The sequence below is a fragment of the Simochromis diagramma genome, unplaced genomic scaffold (assembly GCF_900408965.1).
Source record: "Simochromis diagramma unplaced genomic scaffold, fSimDia1.1 OVJJ01000545.1, whole genome shotgun sequence".
Lineage (NCBI taxonomy): Eukaryota > Metazoa > Chordata > Actinopteri > Cichliformes > Cichlidae > Simochromis > Simochromis diagramma.
Window position 1 is genome coordinate 282,634 of NW_024387371.1, and position 25,106 is coordinate 307,739.

Sequence of the window (25,106 nt, forward strand, 5' to 3'; positions counted from 1 at the left end):
CTGTTTACACTTAGCTAGATTAATGCGATGGTGTTGTGTTTAGTATGTTGCTTTGTTTTTTTTTTGTTTTTTTGCTTGTTTTCTATTCTTCTCTCAACAGGTGATCCAGGAGATTTTTACTTTTTTTTCTCCCCCCCTTTCTCACTGTCCCTCTCCCCTTCTGTTTTTCCTTTCCTTCCTCTTTCTTTTCCTATCCCTCACTCATGTCTGTCCCGTCTGTAACATCTGAAAATAAAATATAATAAATAATAAAAACAAAGATCGACCAAATGGACCAATACGGCAATGCCACGATGATCCATTTGGCAAAGTAAATCCATTGGGTATCCTTGTTGGTCTTCAGACAACAATTCTGATGGCTAAAGAACCAAATGGGACAGGCAGAAAAAAAAAAAAAGGAATTGTGCCTTACTCTAAGCAGTCGTATTGTGGCTCCAATTTGTTGGTGTGGGGAATTAAGATGAGTATTTTGCACATGCCCCTTCATAGTGTTACCTTGACCTCCCCCTTTGTATCTGGCACGGTGCGGGTGGGGGTGCAAGATCAGCTGCCAATTGAAGGCATTGATCTTATTCTGGGAAATGACTTGGCTGGGGGAAAGGTGTTTCCCGCCACTCCTGAAGTCACTGAATGCCCTACTCTGGATGTTTTGTGTCATACCTCTTCTGGACTCTGCGACTCCACAGTTTTTTCCGGCATGTGTGGTTACATGTGCTCAAGCTCGTCTCCTTGGTGACGTGGTGGACATATCTGAGACGTTCTTGGATGGCTCTGAATCACATACTAGCCCTTCCCTGGAGGTAAACGGTGAAAAATCTAGGGTTTTTAGTGTGGCATCAGATGACTTGTGTTTGTCGGTGAAGAGGGAGCAGCTCATTGAGGCTCAACAGTCTGATGATACTTTGTCTGTCTGCTGATCTGCTGCCCTGCAGCAGGTGGCTGTAACCAGTTCTGTGTCCTACCAATTTGACCACGGGGTTCTGTTGCGCAAGTGGACTCCGGTGTCTGGGTTAGAGGGTGATGTGGTCAGTCAGGTTGTTGTGCCGATGGAGTACCGACCCCAGATTTTGAGTCTTGCCCATGAGCATCATCTGTTGGGCCACTTAGTGATTAGAAAAAACATATGACAGAGTGCTCTGCTATTTTTTTATTTATTTTTTTGGCCAGGGCTTAAATCTGATGTGGCTCATTATTGTCGGTCCTGTCATGTCTGTCAGGTGACTGGCAAGCCCTACCAGGTCATCCCTCCTGCACCATTACATCCCACCCCTGTAATAGGTGAACCCTTCGAACATGTCATAGTAGACTGTGTAGGGCCCTTGCCGAAGACCAGGGCAGGTTTCCAGTATGTACTTAGGAATGTATGTAGGAATTTTTAATTTTTTTAAAATTAATTAATGAATTAATTTTTTGCGTTTTCTCTGTTTCTGCCAGGACAACAGGCAGGGCCACTCGCAGGTTGCTTCTGGGCCGCATTTGGCCCGTAAAGTGACACACACTTTAAATGTTAAATATTTAAAGAACATCCACTATACTAGTAAAAGCATTTTCAAATTATACCCACTTACAAAATCACTACGTTGAACTAAAATTGCTTTCTTTTCTTTCACATAGATTAATTGTCTTCCATATTAGCAGAGAAGATAGGCCACTTTAAAACAGTCATGAATAACTATTACCTACAACAATGTAAATAGTAATACAGACATTAACCCAGAAGACAATTATTTTCTCTTACCTAATTTATAGAATTCTTTGCTATGATAAAAACAGTATAAAAAAAATCTGTGACTAAACTGATTAAAAAGCTCATTTTTGGCAGACAGACAGACTAACTGAGCAGTAATAACATATCGTTACTTACCCTGAACAGCATTTCGTGGAGTGGAGTTAGCTGTGCTAGCGTTAGCATTTGCTAACGTTAACACTGTGCAGTTGTGATGAGAACTTGGACCAGGGACCGCTTCATCTCCAGTACACTGCTGCAATACTCTCCCAAACTGAGGTGAAGACGTTCAATCTAAGCGGTTAGCAAGTTCTCTGAGTAACTCAGAAATGGACTTGTTTCCTGCAGCCATGCCCTTCACAAGAATTGATACACCTGTAACGTTATTCGCGCCCAGTGTTTTGCATTTGTCGGTGCCTTAAGTTTATCTTGAGCTGCATACTGCCGCCAGCTGCATAGGAGACGCATTGCACCCTTAAACCTAAATCGACAATTCATGTGCTATTACTTATGTCTGAGTAAAGGAGCAACCAATCACACAACTGGCTCCGCCCTGTCTCTCTTGATTGACAGACAAAGTCATTCTGCTGAAAAGTCGCATTATGAAATAAATAGACCATCGGGAAAAACGGGATTTTAAATAAAGACTGACTTTGAAAAAAGGTCATTTTGGAATAAAAACGGCTGGAAATAAATAAAATGCCTCAGGAATAATCTCTGTTATTGTGAAAAATAATGACCATGAAATAATATTTCACAATAATAAGTACATTTATATAGCAGAATGTAATATATTTCACAATAATGAGCATTTTTTTCAAAATGTGTTCCATTATTTCACAATATCATTCTCACATTACATATCTGTGTCTTATTTATTCACATAGTTATTTATTTCATCATGACCTATTTATTTATTTATTTAATTTTGAACACTTTGGAGTTCCATAGTTAGGAGCCGAAAGAGCCTGTTCTCTAAAAAGAGCCGGAAATCCCATCACTAATATTCCGTATTTATAGGGTTGCACCAAAGAAGAAGAAGAAGAATAAGGAGGGGCTCTAACTGCTAATGAACATAACTACTAGGGGTGCAACGATACACAAAATTCACGGTTCGGTTCGGTTCGATACTTTGGTGTCACGGTTCGATACTTTGGTGTCACGGTTCGATATTTTTTCGATACAAAAAAAATGTTCATGCCTTTTTAATTTGTCATTTATTAAAATTATAAATATATATTTTAACTCAAAAGTACAGTTTTTAAATTTAATGTTGCTGAAACAAAAAAGTAATAAAAAAAATAAATATATCTGACATGGCTCGCAAAATTTCAAAATCCCTGGTAGCCCTTCAGGCAGGGACTCTTCAATTGTTGGTAGCCCAAAGTAAATTTAAGTAGCCCGAATAAAAAAAAAAAAAAAAAAGAGCAATTTTTTGATTGATGTTTTGTTTCCTGTTTTGTTTCCTTTACAATATTATACATTAACGTATAATATTGTAAAGGAAACAAAACATTAATCAAAAAATTGTTGAAAAACAAATTGCAACACTGTATAAAAATTACAATCATCAACTCAAATACTTGGTTCTAATTGAACAGAAATTTCTATGAACTTGTAAGAACTGTGTAGGACATGAATCAGTCTGTGTCAGATCCTGAATTTGAAATTTCCACTGAAGTCACAGGTAAGAGGCAAGTGGAACCGAGATCTAGTTACTGGTCCCAGTAACAAAGGCGCTTGTCGACTCAGAAATCGAGGGAAAAGTGGCAGTGGCGCGGCTGCCCCTCTGTTGGTCTTCCTTGGTCTCTTGTGTTCTGGGGGCCTCTGGATGTCTGGAGTTTTGATCTCCTCCATACCTGCTTCATGCCCTGGAGGACGGGGCTGTGGCCCCCCCACACCCTCTATCAGATCATTACATGAAGGAACCTTTTAAAAAAAAACAAGCGCGTCCATGCTCACAGGTGTACACACGGGTGATCACACCCACAAACTACACCCTTTTTGGCTCCTACCTCAAAGCACGCTGTTCTGTTGATCTTATGTGCTGCACAATAATGTTTAACATTTAGTATTTACTGTCATATTCCCATATATCATTGTGATGCTGTTTATTCTATTACTCTTGTTCTCTTCTGCTTGTTTTCTTTTTTCTTTCTCAGCAGGTGATCCAGGTGATTGATATATGCATTTTTTATTTCTTTTTTTTTTCTGCTCATTCTGTTGGTTTTTGTCTTTTGCCCTTCTCCCCCGTCCCTCTTCTCAGCTGTTTCTCTTTCCCTTTTTCTTTCTCCCCTTCTTTCCCCCAGTCAAGTCTGCCCCGTATTCAGTAAGTGAAAATAAAATAAACAATAAAAGGTGAATCAAATGGACCATTACGGCAAGGCTGGGATGGTCAATTTGGTAAAGTAAATCCGTTGGGCATCTTTCTTTGCCTTTAGACAACAATTCTGATGGCAAAAGAGCCAAACGGGACAGGCAAAAAAAAAAAAAAAAGAAATCGAGGGAAAACCAACAACACACCCGGCAGAACATTGTTATTTACACGGGTGCACAAAAGTGGTCCGCATGTGTGCATTCGCTGTCAAAATAAAAGACGCGCACCAGATAAGAAGTTGCAACGCGCGTTTGCGTCCATATAAAAGGCACTGTTTTTGTCCGCTAGAGTGGGATTTTCACGGCACATTCCGCACCACATCTCTGTGCGTTCATCATTTGTTTGAAGCCAGCTCACCTCCTGCAACCACTTTTCCAAGAATACGAGCTTCTTTTGTGGTTCGGACTCCTTCTGACATTTCTTTGGAGGTGGAGGAACACCAAAGTAATTGCTTAAAGGAGCTTGTTCGACATCTTTAAGAGTTCTAAACAAATGTCTGTCCTCCAGAAAATCTTATGTACGCAAACACGCGTTGCAACTTCTTATCTTGTGCGCGCTTTTTATTTTGACAGCGAATGCGCACCTGCGGACCACTTATGTGCTCCCCTGGTTATTTAGCTTGTCATATTGCAGCCACAGAAATTCTTTTGTCCATGAAACCATAAAGCTGCACTTTCTTTTTGCCTTATAGTCTGATTTGTCATAACTTTTCCGTTTTGTGGTAAGCTTTTCTTTGGCTGTCACTTCTTCACCCTGACCTGTCTTATTTGGCTCAGCAGAACTAAAACATATATCCTGCTGCTTTTACACACACACTCACATAACGGTCAGCGATTCTCTGCGCGATCAACCTCTCACATGTTTAAGCTTGCTGCAGGAGATTTCACTTGTCATGTTTGCATAGTAAGCTAACGATTGATAAAATGATGTCAGAGGAATTGGTGCACAAATTATCATCACTCACCAATCAGTACTATCGCTGTCTATACACAGTTCGCGCGATTGCAAAGTGAAAGCAAAATACAAGCGCAAATTCAAACCGATTTCAATATGTCACATATTGACAGTGGCTCACCGATGCCAATGACATAATTACCCAGCTATATTTCCGAAAGAATGCAAAAGCATTGACATATATTTTTCCTTCCCACAATAGCCTGACGGGCAGGGAAGAGATAGATTTTGGTAGCCCGACTGGAAAAATCACTAGCCCCGGGACGTCGGGCTAGCGATTTTGCGAGCCCTGTATCTAATTGAGGAATCACTCATCTTTGGAAAAGAGAGTTTATTACAGAGAAACGGCTCTTTCAAAAATAAAAGCTATACTATACACTTCTTCTGGGCTATATTCTCAGCAGCATATTAAACATATCAGGTCCCCATAAGGAGAATCATGTGCTAACGGCTGTCTAAATGACTCTGGTAAAGTTTGTAGCATGCGTGCTTGTTGTTTTTGTCTGCTTCCACTTGTCTTTGCACTAGGATGCTGTCGGAGTAAATGTGCAGTCATATTCGTTGTGTTCCCACTAGTGCTGTCAGCGTTAATCTCGTTGAAATGACGTTAACACCACAACACGGCAAATTTCCGTAAACGAGCTACCGCGGATCGCCCCGTGCGTGGGGCTGGACGGCCAACACGTTAACGAGCTAACTGCGCTAACACACTAGTTCCCACCCATGTAATTGAGCATTGCGTGGCACATCCAACATACTGTTTTACTTTAGTCCATGACGCACTTACCTTCAGGGTCATATGTCACATGAAAACCGAAATAGTTCCAAACGCCAGATCTGAATGAGGGTGGGGGAGGTTCTATTTGCCATGTTGCAAGGAGAGCTTAACTTCTGTCTGGCTAGCTTGCCCTGTGCTCAGTGAATCTGCGTTCGACTACTCCGCCTAGGCTGCACTGTCGAGCGCAGATCCACTGAGCTCTCAACACAGACAGCATTGTCAGAAGGAAAGTTGATAAAATAAATTAAAAATGTTGTATTGTTCGATACATATGCATACCGAACCGAAAGCACTGTATCGAACGGTTCAATATCGATACGAGTATCGTTGCACCCCTAATAACTACAGGCCTGGAGGTCCCCCCCCATTTTTGCACAAGTCGAGGAGCGTGTCAGGTTACATTTCACTGTGCGTTATACTTGTATAACAATGCATGTGACAAATAAAGAACCTTGAAGTAAAGAAATACTACACCATGGTGCATGTTTAAACAAGGAAAGTTTTTTGATCAAAATTATTTATTAAACAAATATACAACATTTTTTTTCACCCCCCCAAAAAATACATGTTCAAAGCAACACAACAGTGGCCCACTATCAAACAGAACTCCACTCTGTAGAGTGGGCAATCATAATGAAGCAGTTCGTTTTATTTTGTAGATTCAAGATGCTCTTCATATTTTTGGCCACCAGTTGTCACCAGAGGGGACTGTGTTGAAAAGCTTTGAGTAATGAACCCTTTTTCAATTTATGCTTCAGAAAGCTTCAATTGGCCAATACTAATTCAGCTTGTCCTAGGGTCACTGTTTCCTTCCACATATAGCTTTGCAAAAATTGATAAAAATTGCATAAAAAGCACTTGCAGCAGCAGAAAAACGCTTTGCTGATCTGATCAACTGTTCATAACACTTCCTACGTTGGAATAGACGCCAGCGCGAACTATCACCTTTACCTGCCCGAAACCGGAAGTGACGTCATTTTCGCAGAAAATGTAGGGTTTTGTTTTTTTGTTTTTTACCTTCAGGGCTTTATAAGCCTATACTGGTGTTTTTAAAAGTCATGTTTGACTTTATCTTTTTCTGTATCATTTCTGGGATGCTTAGGACTCAAATTGCACTGCTGGAAATAGTTTATTTTGATGCACATGCTGTTATTTTTGCAAATTTGCATTATAATATTTGTTTTCATTTTTCCTGCAGTATATAAAAATTGGTGTATCTCAAAAATAAAACTACGAAGACACTGAAAATAAATTTCCTGTGGTTGGAAACTATTTTGTGCAACTTTTCTGTATTTACAATTTTGAGGGATAAACTGCTTAAATTTCTCTAACTAGAAATATATGTAAAAAAACAAAACCGATTTTCAATTTTTTTGTAGTTTATTGCCCTTTTTTGCAATTTATGTAGTTACTTTGCACTTAATGCATACATATTATTAAAGGCTGGGCTATCATGGTTGTATTGATGTATAGCAACTTGAAATGCTCCCAGAAATGGCACTACAGCGTGTAAAAATATAATGATAAGCTCTGGCAGACTTGGTTCCTGAGGAGCAGCTGTGCAGGACCTGGGACCAAAAGGCTACCTACTGATTTTAAAATATGCAATAAATATTCATTAAATAATTAAACTTGTCTGTGCAAATGTTCTTCGTGTGCAAATCTATGCTCAAGGTGCAATGCTAACTAAAGTGCTGGATAATGTGCTTTTAATAAGGTGCAAATGGTGCTCTTAGCATGCTATAAAAGTTATAATGTACATGATCACAATAAGGAAGTCCTCTTCCTTGCAACCCCATAAAAGATTTACAATACTTTTGTTTGACCAGCTGTTGCCTGATAAGACTAAATGCAAAACATCACCTGTCTCTGTCTCTCTGTAATTCAGCACAATAAAATTTTCAGTTTCAGTTCTCAAGTTCTTACATGATGTAGCTGCCCTGTTCTGTTTACTGCTTCTGACTGACACCTGGGATACAGATGACAGAAGCCATTTTAGCTTGCTAGTTAACACGTGGTCATGTCAAAATATCCCCAACTTGCTTTGGCTCTAATGGAAGCGGACATATCTCTCTCCCTCTCCCTCAACGTATCTTTCCTGCTTGGCTTCTCATATCCTTGTCTAGTCTCGTGTAACTTTAACCTTCAGAGAGTCTCTCAGTCTTGTTCTCTAAAACCTAAACAATATGGATTCGATCAACTGGTTCCTCAACGTAATTGACACCCTTTTCTCAACTAGGCCTGCCGGACACAAGATGGATGGGTGGCAGAAGTGGCGCGTCGTTTGCCTGGTGGGGCTGTCGATTGAGGACATAGAAGATTTATACCTATTCGGACCATGATAACAGGGTTCTTGCTGATCGGAGCTGGCTCGGCTCTGGGTTGTTGAAGATTGAAGAAAGTGGTTACAGCTGTTCAAAACCCCACAAGGCTAGCCGCTATGATCAGGCAATGGGAAGAGCTGTGAGTTCTCAGACTGTTCTTATTGAACGCAACATGGAAAAGATCCTGGAGAAGCTCACGACTCTTCAGCGGGAAATTGACAGACCCGATGACTAGTGGAAGACATTTAGACCGGCTGTAAAATTAGAAACAGCCCGTTTGCACTAAACAAAAACATAATTTCTCTTATGTCACCCACTATCAAGGCTGGCTGACTGAGAGCAACAACTAATTCTTCTCCTTGATAATGAGACTGTTATGGCTCTCTGTGCCCATATCTTTCCAAGGCCTCCTGTGTCAGCTTTTGCCTAACTGGGTGGAAGAACACTCTCTTAAGCTGATCACAGGACACACATACACACGCATGTACACTGTTATGACCTAGGTCATTGTTGCCGTGTGGTGCTGTTACTGGCCACACCAGGCAATGTTTGTGTTATGTAAGTTTCCAGGTGGAGGCTGACCATTGGTGGAAGATGGAATGAGGCCGGCTACAAATTGGGACCTGACTGGGCCGGCAGCCCCCTCTTACTTACTTCGTGCCGTGTGACTGAGTTTTCTGAAATGAGAAGAGCTAGGCTGCAGTGAAAATAGGGTAGAGAGACTTCTATCTGGACATGGTAGCTGTAGGGGTGGGAAGACGTTTCTTTTAGAACCTTTTTCTCGTGTTTTGGGTAGGGAGACAGGTAAGAGACTTGTATTTTCTTTTGGGGTTGTCTCACTACAGGTAAGTCAGTTCGGATTCATTTCTAGTGTGTTTGTTTGTTGTTTTGGCCATGCCCACCCCGACGTTCTCTACCTGTCGAGTTAATAAAACGACTAGTCATTGTAAAGCTGTGGCTGTGTGATTTACTTCTTTGCGGTCTTTTTCTTGTTTTCCTTGTCTTGCACTCCAGCCCCCTAGGCCGGTGTCTGACATAATTGGGGGCTCGTCCTTGCCCATTTGTGTTTTGTGGTGTTTGTGTAAGTGCATAAGTGTTTGCTGCTTTGTGTGTCTATTTCTTGGTGGCTGGTTTGTGTTGTTGGCCACAATGGAGTTTGATTTGGATAAGTTCACTGAGAAGCCTATCTTGCAGCAGTTGAATAAGTGTAGGAAGGTGATTTCCTGCTTATTGACAGCCTTTTTGATGTGCAAACACCGTTGGTGGTGAAGAAGGACGAATTCCGGCAGCTTGTCGCTGAGGCCTTGGGTGAGAGGAGCCTATTGGCAGATGTGGCGGTTGCAAAAGGGGCAGGCAAAGCTGTTGTGGAGCCACTAGCTCCTTTACCTGCTCTTTCCACTGCTCCTCCTGTAACCACTTCTTCTGTAGCTCCTCCTATTCCTGCGGTGGGGACGTCAGCTGAGGAGCTCCAGCTGATGCTCCGCATTAAGGAAGTGGAGCTGAGTAATTGCAAGTTGGAGGTGGAAGCAATGCACCTTAGGGTGAGAGCGCTAGAGCTAGAATGCCAGCCTTGTAGCCCCAACCCTTCACCACTCACACCTGGTCTCCCCCAGGCTCCCCATCAAGATTTTGATGTGGGTAAGCACATTAAATTGGTGCCACCCTTTAGTGAGACTGAGGTGGATTTGTTTTTTGCTGCTTTTGAGCGTGTTGCTAATGCTTTGAAATGGCCAGAGGAAGTTTGGGCCTTGCTGCTGCAATGTAGGCTTGTAGGTAGGGCTCAGAAGGTGTATGCTAGCCTCTCAGCGACTGAAAGCTTGGATTATGATGTTGTTAAAGCTACTGTGTTGCGTGCTTTTGAGTTGGTGCCTGAAGCGTACCGTCAGAAATTTTGGCAGTGTGAGAGAGGGGAAAATCAGACTTATGTGGAGTTCACGCGTGAGAAAGGTCTGCTTTTTGATAAGTGGTGTCAGACTAGCACAAAGTCAAGGAGTTTGCACAGTTGGGAATTGTTGCTTTTCGAGGATTTTAAGGGGTGCCTGCCAGAGTGGGTTGTTGTCTATTTAAACGAACAGAAAGTTGAGTCCCTTGCAAATGCAGCAGTCTTGGCGGATGAGTTTGCTTTGAATCACAAAAGTGGTTTTTCATCTCCGACGTGTCAGAGCCCTAGAGTTTCGCCTGGGGGGGCCACGATCACCTCCGGTTTCACGGCGCAGCCCTGCAATGCCGGGAGGGGACTACAGATGTTTGTACTGTCATTAACTCGGTCACCTCATTGCTTTTTGTCCAGAGCTAAGGAACAAGGAGGTATTGTAGAGTAAAAACACATCTGGAGTGGGGCCAGTACAGTGTTGTTCTACTGTGGACCACCCTGGGCCAGTGCCAGATGGGGTGTTACCAGTGGAGATAGATGAAATGTTCAAACCTTTTATCTCTGTAGGTTCTTTTTCACTGTCTGGTGATGCAGCGGAACGGGTTCCAAACCGCATAATAAGGGATCCGACCGCAAAGCATTCTGTAGCACAGCGTGGAATTGTGCCTACAAGCGCGCTGATCCACACAGGTATGCACACGGGTGTTCACTGCTCGTAGACCCAAATTACACCTTTCTTGGCTGCTACTTCGAAGCACATCTATCCTGCGTGCTGCACAACAACATTGAATATTTAGTATTTACTGCTGTTCACACTTAGCTAGATTAATGCGATGGTGTTGTGTTTAGTATGTTGCTTTGTTTTGTTTTTTTTGTTTTTTTGCTTGTTTTCTATTCTTCTCTCAACAGGTGATCCAGGAGATTTTTATTTTTTTTCTCCCCCCCCCTTTCTCACTGTCCCTCTCCCCTTCTGTTTTTCCTTTCCTTCCTCTTTCTTTCTCCCTTTCCTATCCCTCACTCATGTCTGTCCCGTCTGTAACATCTGAAAATAAAATATAATAAATAATAAAAACAAAGATCGACCAAATGGACCAATACGGCAATGCCACGATGATCCATTTGGCAAAGTAAATCCATTGGGTATCCTTGTTGGTCTTCAGACAACAATTCTGATGGCTAAAGAACCAAATGGGACAGGCAGAAAAAAAAAAAAAAAAAAAAAAAAAGGAATTGTGCCTTACTCTAAGCAGTCGTATTGTGGCTCCAATTTGTTGGTGTGGGGAATTAAGATGAGTATTTTGCACATGCCCCTTCATAGTGTTACCTTGACCTCCCCCTTTGTATCTGGCACGGTGCGGGTGGGGGTGCAAGATCAGCTGCCAATTGAAGGCATTGATCTTATTCTGGGAAATGACTTGGCTGGGGGAAAGGTGTTTCCCGCCACTCCTGAAGTCACTGAATGCCCTACTCTGGATGTTTTGTGTCATACCTCTTCTGGACTCTGCGACTCCACAGTTTTTCCGGCATGTGTGGTTACATGTGCTCAAGCTCGTCTCCTTGGTGACGTGGTGGACATATCTGAGACGTTCTTGGATGGCTCTGAATCACATACTAGCCCTTCCCTGGAGGTAAACGGTGAAAAATCTAGGGTTTTTAGTGTGGCATCAGATGACTTGTGTTTGTCGGTGAAGAGGGAGCAGCTCATTGAGGCTCAACAGTCTGATGATACTTTGTCTGTCTGCTGATCTGCTGCCCTGCAGCAGGTGGCTGTAATCAGTTCTGTGTCCTACCAATTTGACCACGGGGTTCTGTTGCGCAAGTGGACTCCGGTGTCTGGGTTAGAGGGTGATGTGGTCAGTCAGGTTGTTGTGCCGATGGAGTACCGACCCCAGATTTTGAGTCTTGCCCATGAGCATCATCTGTTGGGCCACTTAGTGATTAGAAAAAACATATGACAGAGTGCTCTGCTATTTTTTTATTTATTTTTTTGGCCAGGGCTTAAATCTGATGTGGCTCATTATTGTCGGTCCTGTCATGTCTGTCAGGTGACTGGCAAGCCCTACCAGGTCATCCCTCCTGCACCATTACATCCCACCCCTGTAATAAGTGAACCCTTCGAACATGTCATAGTAGACTGTGTAGGGCCCTTGCCGAAGACCAGGGCAGGTTTCCAGTATGTACTTACCATAATGTGTGCAGCCACATGATTTCCAGAGGCCATTCCCCTGCGATCACTCAGGGCGAAGGCCATTGTGAAAGCACTAGTTTTTTTCTACATTTGGGTTACCAAAACACATTCAAACCGACCAGGGGTTCAATTTCCTGTCTAGGGTTTTTGCTCAAGTTATGTCGGAACTGTCTGTTAAGTACCGGGTGTCTAGTGCTTATCACCCAGAAACTCAGGGGGCATTGGAGCGATTCCACCAGACTCTAAAGGCCATGTTGCGGATGTACTGTGTTGAGACTCATTCAGAATGGGATGTGGGCCTGCCGTTGTTGCTGTTTGCCATTTAAGAAGCCACACAAGAGTCCCTGGGTTTTAGCCCGGCGGAGTTGGATTTTGGACACACTGTGCGCGGACCCCTGCGTCTGCTCCAGGAGAGGTGGCTTGCAGACCAGCCCAGACCCGCGCACAATGTACTTGATTATGTGAGTTCGTTTAGGGAGAGGTTGCACGCTGCGTGTGAGCTGGCACGTAGCTCGCTTTCTAATACCCAGAGTAAAATGAAGGTGAGGTATGATAGGAAAACCCTCAAGCGTACCTTTCTGCCTGGTGAGCATGTTTTGGTTTTCCTACTCATCGTGGATTCTTGTCTTCAGCCTCGCTTCAGTGGTCCTTATGAGGTTGAGCACCAAATCAGTGACATAGATTATCTGATTAAAACAGGTGGGCGGAAAAAGTCCCGCTCTGTCACATCAACATGTTGAAGAAATATGTGGTCCATGAAAGGAGTCATAGCAACATGGGCTCCCCTGTTGTGACGGTGGGATCACCCACTTACCAACCTGAGGTGGATGGGTTGCATGAGCACCAGGGACCAAGCTCTGGGGCACGCTTGGAAAATTCTAAAATCCTGGAGGATCTTGAGGCTCATTTGTTTTACTTGTTTTATCTTGCTCCTCAAGCTGATGAATATGGTGCTATTGGGTGTCCATGGCTGTGAAGTTTACTTAGACGATATTGTAGTTTATTCACCAACATGGCCAGAGCACATGGACACGCTGCAGGAAGTTTTTGCCCGGTTTAAGGATGCCTGCCTGACAGTGAATCTTGCCAAGTGCGAGTCCGGCAATGCTGTGGTTACCTATCTGGGGGAACAGGTGGGATAGGGGCAGGTACTCCCTCTAACGGACAAGGTCAGGCCAATTTGGATTTCCCAGTACCAACAACACAGCGTCAGCTTCGCTGGTTTCTGGGTATGTGTTCTGCAAAAATTTTGCCATAATGGTTATTCCTTTAAATGCCTTGTCAAGTCCGCCATGCCTCTTTTTGTGGAACTCAGACTGTCAGAAAGCGTTTGACTCAGCCAAAGCTCTGTTGTGCAGTGCCCCATTGTTAGGTGCCCTTGATTTTACTCGCACTTTCAAATTAGCAGTGGATGCCAGTGTTTATGGTGCAGATGCTGTACTTTTGCAGGAGTATCATCGGGGAATTGATCATCCAGTGTGCTACTTCTCAAAAAAGTTCAATAAGCATCAGATAAATTATAGCACAATTGAGAAGGAGACTCTAGCATTACTCTTGGCCCTCCAACATTTCCAGAATTACAAGCCTTGGTGGGGTTGTTCTCATATTGTTTGCCTACCTCCGAGCGTACACCTTGGATCATTCAGTGGAGAACATCTGGTTTATTCTCCTGATGGTGTATTTTATGGTTATTCCTTCTAGAAACCTGATTGCTAGCCTAGCTAGATGACAGAAACCAGGTGTAGGAAATACTCATTAACATGTTTTATTAACATTAGTTGTCACTATTTTCCACAGTAGAAAGGCTGCAGAAGATTGTCACCTTAAATCAGACAACAATTGTATAGTTACTCTACTACCTATTGTTTTGTTTTGTTTTCATACTATGGGTGATGAAAAATCTCCTGAATCTGTTGGAATAAACAAAATCAGAATATAGTTTTCATACATACTTGAATTACCGTATTTTCACGACCATAAGGCGCACTTAAAAGTCTTAGATTTTCTTCAAAAAGTGCGGCGCGCCCTATAGCGCGGTGCGCCCTATGTGTTGTAAGGAGGACGTAGTAGAGAACACCATGAGAACGTTAAAGGGTGAAGTGTGGGCGTTGATCGTATATACCGGGACAATCGCACATACCTGTATAAAAGAACAGCTATGTGCATTATGCAGGACATCGTTGTTTTAACAACCCTGAAAATGGCAAAGAGACACGCTTACGAAGCACAGTTTAAACTGAAGGCCATCAGCTACGCGGAGGAACATGGAAATCGAGCAGCGGCGAGAGAACTTAAGATTAACGAATCGATGGTTCGCAAATGGAGGAAGCTGGAAAACAAGCTCCGGCAGGTCAAGAAAACGCAGCTGAGTTTCCGCAGACATAAGGCGAGGTGGCCCGAGTTGGAGGAAAGACTCGAGCGGTGGATCATCGAGCAAAGAGCGAGCGGGAGAAGTGTTTCGACGGTCACCATTCGGCTAAAAGCAGTTTCACTAGCTGAAGAGATGAACATTGAACATTTCCAAGGAGGTCCGTCTTGGTGCTTTCGTTTTATGAAACGGTGCCATTTTTCCATCCGGACCAGGACTACGGTAGCGCAGCAACTTCCAGCGGATTATAAGGAAAAGCTGGCCATCTTCCGCTCCTACTGCAGCAAACACATCGGCGACAAAAACATCCAGCCCAGCCACATCACAAACATGGACGAGGTCCCACTCACTTTTGACATCCCGGTGAGTCACACTGTGGAGAAGCAGGGGACCAGCACGGTAGCGATACGCACAACGGGGCACGAAAAGTCTTCTTTTACTGTTGTGCTTGGCTGCCATGCTAATGGACAGAAACTGCCGCCTATGGTGATTTTTAAGCGAAAGACTTTGCCTAAAGAGAAGTTTCCAGCAGAAATCATCATTAAGGCAAATGAAAAGGGCTGGATGGATGAGGAAATGATGAAAGACTGGCTGAGGGAGGCGTATGTAAGGAGACCAGGTGGTTTTTTCCACGCATCACCATCGCTGTTGATCTGTGACTCTATGTGTGCCCATCTCACAGCCGATGTGAAAAAACTAGTGAAACAAATGAACTGTGAGCTTGCTGTCATTCCGGGAGGCCTGACAAAGGAACTCCAACCGCTGGACATCGGTGTGAACCGCCCGTTCAAAGTAAGGCTGCGAGCGGCCTGGGAGCGATGGATGACCGGTGGAGACCACAGTTTCACTAAGAGTGGAAGGCAGCGCCGGGCGAGTTACGCCACAATTTGCCAATGGATTGTAGATGCTTGGGCTAACATGTCTGCTGGCACTGTTGTTCGAGCTTTCGCAAAAGCCGGCATCGTTTCCGAGGAGCCGCACGGCACGGAAAGTGACTCTGACGGTGAAGAAAGTGAACCTGGCATGTTTGATGGAGATTTAGCGCAGCTGTTCAATTCAGACACAGAGGATGAGGACTTTGATGGGTTTGATTGATGATAAAAATGTGAGTACCAAACTTTGTTTTGCTCCTGCTTTATTTTTAAATACGCACACTTGTATGCTTGTGTGTTGTTGATGATGACGATTATTGGTACCGTAATAAAAATGTGAGTACCAAACTCAGTTTTGCTCCTGCTTTATTTTTAAATATGCACACTTGTATGCTTGTGTGTTGTTGATGATGACGATTACCGGCAATAGAAATGTGAGTAAGGTACCGAATTCAGGTTTGCTCCCGCTTTATTTTTAAATACGCATACGGTACTTGTATGCGCCCTATGGTCCAGTGCGCCTTATGTGTGTGTTAAATACAGTAAGGGCACACATAACTGAGACTGCGCCTTTTAGCACAGTGCGCCTTATGGTCGTGAAAATACGGTATATGCACTAACAGGGCCAAATGGAGTTGCTGAACAGTCCTTAGAAAACCGGATCACAAAAAATTGGCGCTTTCGAGAGTACGTTTGCTAATCTTAACGCCATGTGATTCAACTAATAACACAAGGATTTCATCATTTGTGAAGCTACGCTGAAAATACTGAGCAATTTGTGCATTCATGACTGGCTGTAATACTGGTAGCTTAGCTGTAGCATTTGTAGCTGAGGGCTTCAGCTTCCAGGTAACAAGGAAATGGCGTCAGTCACGTAGATTACTGATCGGCAGTAACTCTTAATTTCGAGTTACTTTTCTTAAAATTTTGAGTTAATAAATCAAAATTTCGAGTTAATAAGTTGAAATTTCAAGAAAGATAGGATACCTTTTTTTTAGTGGCGGAAATGGGCTTCCATAGCTCCCGCTTCCTCCGTAGAAGTAAATACAGTATTTGTCTGTGATGTGAGCCTTCAAGTGACCCTTTGCTTTCAGCCGTGAGTTGTATCAAAGTACTGTTTAAAGTGTTGTCACAGGGATCCAGTTTTTCTAAGTTTTATCTCAGCTGCTTTTAAGATGGGATTCGGTGTGTCTCATCACTGGAAAGGTTATCCTGTTAACCTAGCCCTGAAGATGCACATTTCCTCATCAATCTCATCATCTCCTCAGCTTCTTTACTCCTCTAGTCTTTGTGTCTTGCATACAAAAATATTGATTAACAGCTCCATTTTTTACTTGAAATTTCGCAAAATTAATACATCTAATATTTGACAGCCTCCAGTTCACTGACTGCATATTGGCCTTTTCCTCGGTGAATGAGAGGTTAACTACCCTATAGCTTGGTGTTGGTTTTCTAATAGGAGAATTTAACGCATAGCTGGGAGGAATGCCCTGCCACAATTTACCTAACAAAAAATGTAAAAGCTGGTTTCCAAAGCAGATTTGTCCAAATTTCAGGCCAGTGACAAGTTAGTGAGAAATAAGAGCTTTAGTAAAAGCTTCAGCAAAGAACTCTTTCTCATCCTGAAGAACACTAGCATACTGTTGGTGTTTTTACCCTTTTTGCTTCACATTGTATCAAGTTACTTGCTAAATTAGAAAATTACACTTTTATTAAAGCATTCTTTGTTTAAGGTACAGAATTACAAAGCAGGCAAATTAGCATGATGTCACAATCACAGAATTTCTGTGGGTGATCTGCTGTTGGTAGTAAACGGTAAGAGACACGTATGTCTGATCAGATTTAGGAGGCTAGAGAGGAAGAGTGGTTTGTCTCACTGGGCTACAGTACAAATATGGTTCATTGTAGAAGGTTCAATGTGACTGATGCAGTTACTGTGTACTCACTTGTGAGTGAGTTAGTGTTAGAATTTCTGCATTTGATTTTGTTACTTTCTTAATTTTTCTTATTTTGTCTTTTGTTAAATTTTAGATTTGATACATTGTCAACCACAGTTTAAAAAAAAAAAACTTGTTCATATTTTTAAAAAGCAGAGTACCAAAAAGATGAATTTTCTTGCCATGAACAAATCATCTTCGTTTTTTGTTTTTTTTTTTCAACTTTATTATGAAACAAAATCAACTTTAAACAATCGGCCATTATAAGACAAATAAGTCAAAGTCAACAGAAACAGCAACAATTCACAAAGTCTTCACATTTAGCAAGAATATGAATTTATACAAAACACTGTACAAAAAATTGAATATGTTTATTCCACACATCATAGAAAAATGCATAATTGTTCTTTTTGGTACAGCTTCTGGATACACAGAGTTGTGGATCAAGACTCTCTCACCACTTCCTTAATGATTCTTAAATGTAGTTCATTGGCTAAAAAGACATAAAAACACAGGCGACTGATGGCATTGGTTGCTTCAGATCTTCTAGGCTCCAGACATGAAATGATACCTGAAAGTGAATTAGTTTTTACATAAAATCGGATATGTGACATCTTCAAATAACATGCTAACATTCCATTTTTGAAATATTGTTTTAATTTCTGAGACATACTTAAATACTGAGTATGTAAAAGGAAATGTTGTCTGTGAAGGTTCTCAGTCATCCAGGTCATCGTAGTCAAAGGAGCTTGCAAAGAAAAGCGTCTGGACTTCTTTAAGTTACTTGAAGACGAGTAAGGTAAGCGACCCATGTTGTAGGTGACGTCAGACGCCGGAGATTTGGCGGGAAAAAAGCAAATGGTAGCATAGAGTTTAACAAAGGTTTTTCAAGCTTCAGTATTACCAAATATACTAATCAATTGTCATATAACTAACAACATCTGTTCTATCATCTCTAACACCCTGGAGGACAACGGGGAGAGTTTAGACGCTCTCCAAGATTACATCGACCGCTGTTTTCAAGATTTAGTAATGAAGAAGGCCCAGAGTGCATCTTCCCCGGCCAAAACTGAGACGCCGTCATCGAAGAGATGTCGCCCGGCAGACTCCCCCGGTACAACATCGCCTGCCGGCAAAGACATCGCAGACATCCTGGAGTCAATCGACAAGCGATTGTCCAGTTTCGATGCGAGGCTGTCCCTGGTGGAGATTTTACACCGGGAATTTAAATCTCTGAGAGAATCCCTGGAATTCAGCCAGCAGCAGGTGGAAACGCTTGCCGCTGAAAATGCCACGCTATGGGAGTCGGTCAAATCTCTCACCAATAACGTGACCCAGCTAAACATTGAAAATAAAAAAATAAAAGAGTCCGTTATCGATCTACAAGCCCGTAGCATGAGAGATAATCTTGTGTTTTCTGGTATTCCAGAATCTGCCGGAGAGGACGCGGAGGCAACGGTGAAAAGCTTCATTAAAATCCACCTGAAGCTGCCGGAGGACACCGTAAAGAACATAGACTTCGATAGAGTGCATCGCTTGGGGGGCGTGAGGTCGCAGACCGGGAGACCACGGCCTATTGTGGCCAAATTCGGTCAATTCAAACAGAAGGAACAGGTGAAGAGTCGCGGCAGTGAGCTGAAAGGAACGGACTTCAGTGTGAACGACCAGTTCCCCAAAGAGATCCTGGAACGACGCAAGGTCCTGTTCCCAGTTCGACGTAGCTTCATCCAGAAAGGCTCCCGTGCTGTCATTGCCGTGGACCGGCTCTACGTGGACGGCAGCACATTCACAACAGCCTCACAGCACGCACAGACTTGCAGGACACATAACACAAGCCAGGCTTGTTCATATTAGTGAATATTCACACACATAGTCAGACTTATGGAGCCTCTCACCACACTTTTTTTTCCACTTTCTATTTACAAACAAGGGATGTTTCCACATTCTCTCCACCTGTCTAAACGAAACACCCAGCATACATCATTAGACATACACACACAATTATGGGCATGCTGAGGTTTGTCACATGGAATGTAAATGGAGCTGGCACCAGAGGAAAGAGGTTAAAGATATTTAACCAGCTTAAAAAACTACAGGCAGATGTTGTTTTATTACAAGGAACTCACAGACCTGTCACAGGTTTAAACGAACTTAAAACACCTGAGTTTCCTAACGTGTTTGCAGCCTGTTATAATTCTAGACAACGGGGAGTAGCAATTTTAATACATAAAAATGTTAATTTTACAGTACTCGATACAGTTATAGATCCAGAGGGTAGGTTTCTAATTATTAAACTATCAATATTGAACAAAAAACTATGTATTGTAAGTATATATGGTCCAAATGTTGATGAACCCTCATTCTTCCACGGATTTTTTAGTGCACTCTCTGAACACCTCGATTGCACACTCATTCTTGGCGGTGACCTCAACCTTGGACTAAATGAAGAAATGGATAGGCTCAACACAACAGGAACTCAGCGCAATTGGCAATCCACAAATATAATCAAACAGTATATGAGCGACTTTGGCCTTCGCGATGCATGGCGCTCCCTTCACCCCAACAGTAAGGAATATACTTTTTTCTCGCATGTTCATCACTCTTGCTCTCGTCTGGATTATTTTCTGGTCAGCAGCTCACTGCTGAGTGACATTTCAGACACTGAGATTCATCCTATAGCTGTCAGCGATCATGCTCCTGTATCTTTAACACTAATGCACAAGAATAATACTACGCCAAGTAAAAACTGGAGATTTAATACATCATTGCTTAAAGATGAAGACTTTATTAAATATTTTAAAAAGGAATGGACTTTCATATTTAGACTTTAATGACACTCCCGGAATATCTGCTTCTGTTCTATGGGAAGCAGGGAAAGCTGTGATGAGAGGTAAAATAATTTCTTTCTCATCACACAAAAAGAAAGAAGTAAACAAAAATATTCAGGAATTAGAAAAAACCATCAAATCACTAGAAGAAGCCTACGCGTGCGACCAAGATCAGGAAACATTGAACAAAATACGCAAGACAAAACTAGAATTAAATTAAACTATTAATAAAAAAACACAATTCCTTATACAAAGACTTTGCTTGCAGAATCAGAATCAGAATCGTGTTTATTGGCCAAGTATATGTGCAGACACATACAGGGAATTTGGTTCCGGTAGATGGTGGCTCTCAAGCGCAGCAATGTAAATCTCACTCTCTCACTCTCTCTCACACACACACACACACACACACACACACACACACACACACACACACACACACACACGTCTATATATACTCATTACACATACATACACAAAGCTGTGTAAATCAAATATAAATAACGAATCTAAACTTATATACATAAAATACAGAAATGAATGAGGTGGAATGAATACTACAAAATGTACATAAGGTGCAGCTGCAGTCTGGCAGTGGGAGCAGTGTCACAGGTCAACTGTTAAGAAGGGAGATGGCGAGGGGAAAGAAACTGTTCCTGTCCTGGTCCTGGTCTGCAGGCTTCTGTACCGTCTGCCAGAGGGCAGCAGATCAAAAAGTCTGTGTCCAGGGTGTGAGGGCTCTGTGATGATTTTCCCTGCCCGTTTCCTGGTTCTTGAGAGGTACAGATCCTGGATGGAGGGCAGGGGGGCGCCGATGATCCTTTCTGCTGCCCGTACAGTCCGCTGCAGTCTGCTCCTATCCTGTTTAGTGGCTGCTCCATACCAGACTGTGATGGAGGAGCACAGGTGTTACGGCCCTAGCAGGGCCTCCTCTTGAGGGTGCCTGTGTGGGCGTGTCCCACTACCTCCTGCCTGAGATGCCACCTTTCCCTCCGGCGCAGCTGACTCCCATCAGCAATTAAGGGTATTTAAGCCCCGTGCAGGGTGAGCTCTGGGCCAGAGTGCCAATAGTGTGGTTATAGCTTGTGAGCTGAGTGGTTGTTGTGTTTCCAGCTAGTGAGCTGAGTGTCTTGTTGTGTTTCCAGCTAGTGAGCTGAGTGTCTTGTGGTGTTTCCAGCTAGTGAGCTGAGTGTCTTGTGGTGTTTCCAGCTAGTGAGCTGAGTGTCTTGTGGTGTTTCCAGCTAGTGAGCTGTGTATTGTGGTTTCCAGCTAGTGAGCTGCGCTTTCCTTTTGACTTTTTGCCTTACTGACCGACGCCTGAGTTTTGTTTGTTTCTTTTATGGTGATAACGGCTTGTCCGTCTCTTTTAGTTGAATTACTTCAATAAAACTGTTTTATTTAACGTATTGCCTCCCTGACTCCTTTTTCTGACCCGGTCACTTTTGTTACTTCCCCCTCCCCGCCTAGACCCCCCAGGGGAACGTAACAACAGGACAGACTCAATGACTGCAGTGTAGAACTGGATCAGCAGCTCCTGTGGAAGACTGTACTTCCCCAGTTGTCTCAGGAAGTACATCTTCTGCTGGGTCTTTTTGAGGATGGCGTTGATGTTGGTCTCCCACTTCAGGTCCTGGGAGATGGTTGTACCCAGGAACTTGAAGGTCTTCACTGTTGACACAGGGCTGTCTGATATGGTGAGGGGGAGCAGAGTTGAGGGATGTCTCCTGAAGTCCACTGTCATCTCTACAGTCTTAAGAGTGTTCAGCTCCAGATTGTGCTGACTGCACCAGAGTACCAGCCGCTCAACTTCCTGCCGGTATGGAGACTCATCACCATCTTGAATGAGGCCAATGACAGTGGTGTCATCTGCAAACTTTAGGAGTTTGACAGCCGAGTTCTTGGAGGTGCAGTCGTTAGTGTAGAGGGAGAACAGTAGTGGTGAGAGGACACATCCTTGAGGGGCACCAATACTGAGGGACCGGGTTTCAGAGGTGATCTCCCCCAGCCTCACTTGTTGCTTTCTATCTGTCAGGAAGCTGGTGATCCACTGACAGGTAGCTGGTGACACGCTGAGCTGGGAGAGTTTGGAGGAGAAAAGTTCAGGCACTATGGTGTTAAAAGCCGAACTAAAGTCCACAAACAGGACCCTGGCATAAGTTCCCGGGCGGTCAAGGTGTTTCAGGATGTAATGCAGCCCCATGTTCACTGCATCATCCACCGACCTGTTTGCCCGGTAGGCAAACTGCAGAGGGTCCAGCTGGTGGCCTGTAATGTCTTTCAGATGGGCTAACACCAGTCGTTCGAAGGATTTCATGACCACAGAATTTTGAACACAGTAACAAATCAGGTCGATTTCTAGCTAACCAGTTAAAAATAAATAAAGAAAAAACAACTATATGTGCTGCTAAAGATTTATCGGGGAACACAATATATGACCCTGGAAGAATAAACAACATTTTTAGGGATTTCTATGAAACTTTATACTCACCACAAATAAACCCATCTAAAAATGAAATTGATCTGTTTCTTGACAACGTAACTCTTCCAAAATTACTAAACAGTCAAGCAATGGAACTGGATTCGCCACTGACGCCAAGTGAACTCCAGGAAGCCCTGATAAGTATGCCCAATAATAAGGCTCCAGGTCCAGATGGCTTCCCTGCAGAATTCTACAAAGAATTCTGGACAATTTTGGCACCAGTATTCCACGGAATGTTGCAGGAAATCGAGGAAAATGGCAGACTACCACCAAATATGAATTCTGCCAACATTAGTCTCCTGCTAAAACCAGGCAAAGACCCTTTATTTCCCTCAAGCTATCGTCCAATTTCTCTTTTAAATGTAGACCTTAAAATAATCTGCAAAGCTCTCTCAAAGAGATTAGAGAAAATAACCCCCCTCTTAATTCATCCTGACCAAACTGGTTTCATAAAAGGTCGGCACTCCTCAACAAACAAAAAAGATTATTTAATTTAATAGACTACTCATACAATAAAAACATCGAAACCATAATATTATCTCTAGATGCAGAAAAAGCATTTGACAGAGTTAACTGGAAATTTTTATTCGCAACTTTACACAAATTTGGTTTTGGAAACTCTTTCATAAACTGGATAAGAATATTATACAATTCCCCAACAGCTCGTATCAGAACAAATGACCAGACATCCTCCAGCTTCTGTCTCCTGAGGGGCACCAGACAGGGATGCCCACTCTCCCCTTCACTTTTTGCAATTTTTATCGAACCTCTAGCAGCAGCATTTAGACAGGCTACAACAATTAAGGGCATAAAATGTAAGAACATAGAACATAAAATCAGTCTCTATGCGGATGATGTGTTGCTTTTTCTGCAAAACACACAAACCAACCTCTCTGTGGTAATTACTCTAATAAACTGGTTTTCAAGAGTTTCAGATTATTCAATTAACTGGCCAAAATCTACAGTTCTCCCCATTAACTGCTCCTTCCATAATTCTTCCTCTGCCCCACTGCAATCCAGAAATATTAAATATTTAGGTATTAATGTTTCTCCTAAGCTTTCAGACTTAACTAATTTAAACCACATCCCACTTCTAAAGAAAGTAGAAGGCGATCTGACTAGATGGAAATCTTTACCCATATCACTCATGGGAAGGGTCGCCACTATAAAAATGATGATCTTGCCAAAAATAAATTACTTATTTTTGATGATCCCTAACAAACCATCACAAGATTGGTTCAGATCTAAACATGCAAAGACACTGACCAAGAAACACAGACTTACACAGAACAGAGGGGGCACAGAAAAACATGAAGGGCAAGGGATCAAAACTAGAAACCATAGAATAAATCACACGAGTACAAAATACAAGAATCACAAAGGACTAAAAACGGTGGGTCAGGAGACCCAGGATCCTGACAAGTAGTTTGCTAAAAGTGATACAGATGTGTTAGCTCTCAGATATCACGTCTAAAAGCGAGCTCTATTATTGTGGTCAAGACAGTCATACTAATTAGAACTCTTTGAAACCTTAAATGTTTTCATTATATCAACATGAATTTGTTGATTGTGGGAGGAAAAGGATAAAACAACACTGACAGGCAACTAAAATGAATAAAGTGGTAGGAGTTTGGTTTAAAACACTGTTGGAAACATTTTGTTTTTTAAAGTACACTTCAGCTTTTTGATGTTATTTCATACGGTAAAACAACAGGAAGAACACAGCTTTTATGTCTGAATATTCACCATCTATCATCGCTAAACATGATGATAGATGCCTTTCTTTAAAATCCCCAGGAATACATGAGACAGGAATAACAAAGTCAAGACAAAACTCAAACTCATCACTGTAATAATGATAATAGTAACATAAAATTACCAAAACTAAGATTCACAACATATTTTCTTTGTAAAGGGAACAAACAACAATATGAAAATACAATAAACACAAAACAGGAAAAACTCAAACTGAATATAATAACCAAGGATTCAAAACTCCAAAATTATCACAGACCCTAAGAACCATAACACTGGGAAACAGGGAAAACCATGCAAAGTTTACAAACCCAGTACCTCTAAAGGTCACTTATTAACGCAGTTTAATTAATCATTTTTTGGAATTTTCATGTACTTCAGTTTTAGGATGGCTACTACAATAAACTCCAAATGTTTTTTTGCTTACCTTCCACTTTTTATCACCTGCTTCGGGCATGAACATTCCATCAAAAAAATGAGAAAAGGGCCCGTGTCCTTTATGCAAAGAAATAAATATTTTAAAAAAACTCATGTGAATTTCGTGTGAATTATAAAGAAAATTATTTGTTATCTTTTTGTCAGGCATGCTTTATTTACGACTGACCAGTATAGACAGGGAATTTTGTACAAGTTTAATTAGAGTGTTG

The 25,106-nt window shown here is 42.3% G+C and overlaps 1 protein-coding gene across 8 annotated transcripts in view; it reads left to right on the forward strand.

Annotated features, from left to right (window-relative positions):
* The window catches only part of LOC120718983 (deoxynucleoside triphosphate triphosphohydrolase SAMHD1-like), a 159,471-nt gene that overhangs the window by 114,453 nt on the left and 19,912 nt on the right, over positions 1-25,106 (forward strand). The gene's annotated exons all lie outside the window — the stretch shown is intronic.